The sequence below is a fragment of the Notolabrus celidotus genome, chromosome 7 (assembly GCF_009762535.1).
Source record: "Notolabrus celidotus isolate fNotCel1 chromosome 7, fNotCel1.pri, whole genome shotgun sequence".
Lineage (NCBI taxonomy): Eukaryota > Metazoa > Chordata > Actinopteri > Labriformes > Labridae > Notolabrus > Notolabrus celidotus.
Window position 1 is genome coordinate 3,326,270 of NC_048278.1, and position 6,128 is coordinate 3,332,397.

Consider the following 6,128-nt stretch of genomic DNA (forward strand, 5'->3'; position numbering starts at 1 on the left):
TCAAATCAGAGCTACAAATTGTTGCTGCATTGTTTTTTAATTTCCAAATTGTTGTGTTTGAGTATAATTTTCTGCCTTGGATCGATTCAGATTCTCACACTCTAAGAGACCTCTTACTCAAACCTGCTTCCTTCCTTCCTTTAACTCTGTTGTCTGTAATTTAATGCTTCATTAACGCACACACACGACTCGTCTCTTGTAATTTCACGATTCAGACAAACATAGCGTTACTTATCGTGAAAAATTGAGACACAATGATATCCCCCCCGCAGCCTCGAGTGCAACCTTTTACTTCTTATGAATGTTTATTTGATACTGTGATTCTGCAAAAATGAGAAACAATCAAATGAAGAGAGAGAAAGGATAATGAGACAGAGATTGAATGCTCTTTGTGAAGAATTACCGTAAAACTTGCTGTAGAAGAAACCTTTTTTGCCTCATTTTTGAAAATACAAGGATAGAAATGTGTGAAGCAGAGAAGGAGGAAGAGACAAAGCGAGGTCATGGAACTACTAAATCCACGTTCAAAGAAATAACAGCCCAAGTATTCAATTTTGTTATTGTTATGCAAATCACAGCTTAACATTACACATGATTTCAAAAGTAAGGACGATACAACCTCTGCTCCGAGTTGCAAATCACGACTCCTCTACTGGTTTGTTTTTCTGAGAGAATAAAATGTAGAAAACTTTGAGAGCGGTCGACCAACCGCGAGAGAAACTCAAGGTTGACAGGGCACGAGAACGAAAACACAATGATACATAGTTAGCACAATAATGGATTATTTGATGATGACCTTGTTGGAAAAACACTTGTTTACCAAAGTAATGATGTTAAATTGTGTTTTGAGACGCCATGCAAGGGTCAAGCTTATTTAGAGGAACAAATAAAGAGCTGATAACAGTTTTTAGTATGCACATAGCAACCAGCAAGAGGTCTGAGGATTCAGAGAAGTCAAAGTAATATTAAAAAATATCTTTTAATGACAGGAAGTGACTTAAAAACTACAGTTGTTCTAGTGCATACAGTCTATTAGCATATCCGGGGCTGCAGATGTTATGATGAAATACTCGAGACACATATATGTGCATATACCTCACTGCATATTTAATGTTTGATATCATGTAATAATGTGAGCTTTCCTCAGAGATACACAGGCTTTTCTCATGTCAGTGGCACAGCTCTTCCTCTTTTATGACTGAGCATGGTCACACAAAGCTTCCAGTCAACAGGGAACACATGAAATTACAAAATTAAGGCTAAAAATAGAAGAAAAGAGGAAGTTTTATTCAATGAATGGAAAGAAATAACGAGAGGAGTGAGAGGAGTGAGAGGAATGAGAGCAGGCGAAGGAGCAGTCCCACCTCACCCACTGAAACATCTGCGGCCTGTCAGAGCTGCTTGACTTACAATAATAGGCAACACTATCTCTCTCTCTCTCTTTCTCTCTCTCTTTCTCTCTCTCCTCCCTCTCTTCTTTAAAAACAAAGGAGGAGAAACAATAGGGAGAGATTTACATGCACACATGCATACACAATGCTATGCTGCCATGTATGATAAATGTCCGTCCCTGCAGCCCCTGTGACCCACTTGAAGACGATCCCTGTGTCGACTGACACTTACTCACCGAAACACATTGCCTCCACACCTTCCTCCACTCATCCCTCTCCTCTTCATATATCATGGTTCTTCTGCATTAAAAAGGGTGGCGCCTTCTTCCTCCTTGTGTTTGCATCACCTGTTATCGGAGTATCTGTCCAACATCATCTACTTCTGCAGCCTCTCTCTCTTCCTGCTCTGTATTCCTTGTTGATATGACTTCAGGAAAACCGTGTATGAACGAGCAGATGTATATCTTCATGCCTCATGCAGCTGGTAGTGGTAGCCTCAGAACCTGTTGGCTGACGGTATATATGTAGAACACACACAGTCAGAGAGATGTGCCTCTGAAGCCAGCTTTTCTGGGCTTCCTGTGTAGCTTGCAATCAGTGGAAACGACTTTGGCTGCTTTGTCTGTGTGTTGCTGTTGTCTGCAGTCCAACCATCGATTTAGAGGCGATGCTGGAGCAGAGTCTTAGCTGCACTTGCACGCAGAGTCCGTTCACCATAAGGTAAATGTTTGTGATGTGGTCGACGGTGGGATACAATATCGCATTTACGGCTGATGAGTTCTGCCTCTTTGCCTTCCACACCTGATTGTTCCCTGCATGCAATCAAGGCCTGCTGAACACCAGAGGACAGTGTAGAGCTATAAATAGAAAACAGACACTTTCAATACCTAACATCATGATTTATTCAGAGAATCTTCACTGTTGTACAGAGAATTGTGATTATATAAAAGTTACACCAATAAAAGATTCAGAGGATCTAGAGCAGGGGTTCCCAAAGTGTGGGTCTGGATCCCCTGGGGGGTTCTGAAACAAAAAATGGGGGGTCGTGAGATGTCTTCAAGAGTGATTTTTTTTTTAAGTAATCTAAAAATATTCATTATTATTATTATTATTCATTTTTGTCTATTTACCTTGTTTTCATATGTGTATCTTCCTTTTTGTTTTGTACTGTTTATTATAATAATTTTGTATTTTTTTGTATTTATTCATTTTTTCTTCTCTTTGTTGGTTTTGTATTACTTATATATAATTTGTTAACTTGTGGTGAACGAAGAAAAAAGTTGAATGACAATAGTTATCTAAAAATAGTACATTTGACCCATGATAGTGCAAAAAATATCAACAAAAATAGAAGCTAAAATTGAAATAACACCTTGAAAATAGAAAATGTAATGAGTTTTCTGCCTTTCTTTTTGCCAGATGACTCCTAAGTTTAGTGTTAGTGATCAGTTACTTATCAAAAGCATCAGTAGCAGCAGGTTAATTTATAACAGCACAGGAAACACAGACACATGCTCATATAGGTAGGGTCATTTTCTGCAGACAAGCTAAATGAAGCCACATTAAATCATCAACAGCGGGGGTCGCAAGTCTTTGGCACCTATATTTTAGGGGTCTCGGGCTGAAAAGTGTGAGAGATCTCTGTACAGAAAGAGCAAGGCCAAAAACTAACACTTGGATCTTCGGATCCCCAGGTGGCACTGCATTTAAATCACAAATGCAGGTTAAAACTGAACCATGCAAAAAGGAAACCATTTAAACATGATCCAGAAATTGTGACTTCTCTGGAACTGAGCCCATATAAGATGGACTGAGGGGAAGTGGAAAACTGTCCTGTGGTCTGATGAATCAAAGTCTGACATTCTTTTTTGGAAATCATGGACGCTGTGTCCTCCGCTCTAAAGAGGACAGGGACCAACCGGCTTGTTAAAAAACTCACAGTTCAAAGCCAGCGTCCCTGATGGTATGGGGATCATAAGAGTCCAGAAACAAGTTACCAAACAACTATAGAAGTTTGGGATAATGGAGGCTGCATCCTCTGCTCCAAAGAGGGGTCACACAGCTCTAATGATTCCCAACCCTGATGGTATGGGGATCATACGAGTCCATGGCATGGGTAGCATCCTCATCTGTGAAGGCTCCATTAATGCTGAACAATATATACAGGTTTAGGAGCAACATATGCAGCCATCCAGACAATGACGTCTTCAGGAAGACCTTACACATTTCAGCAACACAACTCCAAACAACATTCTGCACAGATTACAACAGCATGGCTCTGTAGTAGAAGAGTCCAGGTGCTGAACTGGCCTGCCTGCAGTCCTGACTCGTCCCCCATTGAAAACATGAAATACGACAAAGGAGACCCTGAACTGTTGCGCAGCTGAAATCCTCTAAGCAAGACTGGGACAACATGTCATTTTAAAGTCCAGAACCTGGTCTCCTGGGTTCACCTACGTTTACAGAGTGTTGTTCAAAGAGGAGCTGATGAACACAACATTAAACATGTCCCAGTACAAACTGTTTTGCAACATTTTATATAGGTTGTACATGAATTTGCAAAATGAGGGCCTCAGCTTACTTGAGGGGCGGGTGTGTGTGTCGTAGCTTTTCTCCAGGAGGCGTAAAACCCGCCTCTGCTCCACCTCTTTGCCTGTTTCTAAATTTATTGCAAGTCAGGGTGAGTCAGCTTTCCCAACATGGCACCTGCCATCGTTGCCTGCCATTATTGCCTCCAAATGCAATGGTTCTACAGTCTGTGGTTTCTGTTAGTAAGGCTATGCTGTCAACTCAGTCAGAAGTTGGTTGGAGCCAGCGTTTCCAAAATGGCAACCTCCATTTTTCAGCTTCCTCGTGCCTCTTCAGAAAAAGATGGGAGGTGTCACCAAGACTGCTGTATATCCTTGTTTTATTCAGTCTATGGTAGCATGTTGGTGCACACTCACTCTCCTTCTTTTTCTTCACATCCCCAAAGGCATCTCTGCCTCTCCATCAATGACGTCGTCTCTCAGTTTGAATCTCTCAAGCATCCTCGTTTCAGCTGTGACCATGATTTGCTCTCTAATGGTCACATTTTGGGAATGTGTGACATAAAACCCTTCCCTCAGTACAATAACACAGGAGCGCATGCGTACCTGTGTCCCTTGTTCCTCCCACCAGCCTCACATTTTGACTTCTTTCTCTCTTTTTCGTCCTCTCTGCCCTTAGTCTGTCATTTGTAACGCACAAAGGCTCTGAGGTGTTTCTCCCTCTCATGAAAATCTGCCCTGATCGACAGCTGATTTTCCCTTCCCTCATTACCTTCCTGAAATCCCATTTCCTTTTTTCACTTTGTTTCCTTCATTTCCTTCAAACTCTCTTCTTTTTTCTTCTTCCTCCCTCCTCGTCTGATTACCTCTGACTTCATTTCCCTTCTTGAAACTTTGTCTCCCGTCTTTTCTTCCTCCTAGTTTCATCCTCTTCCTGATTTCCATCATTATCTGTATCTCACTCCCCTCCTTTGTCCTCTCACTTTCTGACTCCTTAAAGCACGCCTCCGTCTCATCCTTCCTCCTGCAGTATCTACGATTCATTTGAAGCGAACTCTTGCTAGCTTCACATCCCCCAGTTTGTTGCACTCTTACTTCACTCTGTACTCCTGTCTTTTCCAAACCTCCACACCTTGCTCTTCCTGTTGCTCTCATCTCAGCTTGGCCTGCAGAAGACTGGTGTCCATCCTCTGACAGATGCAGCTACCTGCTTTCACCTCCCTCCTCCTGGTTTATTAACAGCTTTCAGAGCATCTTGTATCTCCACTACCTCCCTCTGTGTTTAAAATCCACTCGTTCCTCCTTTTTTTTCCTCTCAGTATCTCTCCAACATGGCCTGCCTCCTCCTCTTTAACCCTTTCTCACTGTGTTGCCTCAACTGAGGATCAAATTGACAAATAATCTAAATTCTGTAGGGGTAAAGGCCCAACACACACACACACACAGAGAGAGAGAGAGAGAGAGAGAGAGAGAGAGAGAGAGAGAGAGAGAGAGAGAGAGAGAGAGAGAGAGAGAGAGAGAGAGAGAGAGAGAGAGAGAGAGAGACCTCCAGAAACTCAATGATTGCACCCAAATGTCTTGGACAATGCTGCCATCTACTGGAAAGTTTTTGAAACACAACACCTTCAGAAGTATTCAACCTGAGACCTCACAGCTTGTTGTAATAGAGACACTAAAGGTGTCAATAAGAGGAAAATGAGGGCTTAAGTTGACTCAGCCTCACGGTTGGTAGTGGCTCATGCTGGCTCTTCTTTTCCAGAGAAACACCACAGAGTTAATGAAGTTTTGTTTTAAAACTTAATGCTTCACTGGTAAATAAGAGAAGAGGAAAAATATCTAAAATGAGAACACTAACAATAACTTCTTCCACCACCTAGCCGTCCTATTTGTCGCTTTTGTCACGGCAACACAACCCTGGCACAAGCGTGGTCTAGGCCATCCAAGCGTTGGCTGCCCGCGTCATAATAAAGGAAAGAAACAGGTGGCTGTGGAGCGAAGGGAAAGGCGGACCTTACCTGTAGCGACTTTTTTCCAGGACACCATGCACGGCTCCAGGACCAGCTCATGCTGCTTCCTTCTTGTTACTCCTCAGGGTTTCAGATGACAGTTCATTTTAAGATAAAACATATAACACACGACAAGACTCAACGCAATGGGGTAAAGTGGGAGAACTTCTCAAAATGTCTTCACGGCTTCCAACAACGGCATC

At 42.3% G+C, this 6,128-nt stretch overlaps 1 long non-coding RNA gene across 1 annotated transcript; it reads right to left on the reverse strand.

Moving 5' to 3' along the window:
* Positions 1–1,084: 1,084 nt before the first annotated feature.
* On the reverse strand, positions 1,085–6,128 carry LOC117816314. Its single transcript, XR_004631923.1, has 2 exons — positions 5,935–6,128; positions 1,085–2,248 (listed from the first exon to the last, which is right to left on the reverse strand). It is a non-coding gene; the product is annotated as an uncharacterized LOC117816314 (long non-coding RNA).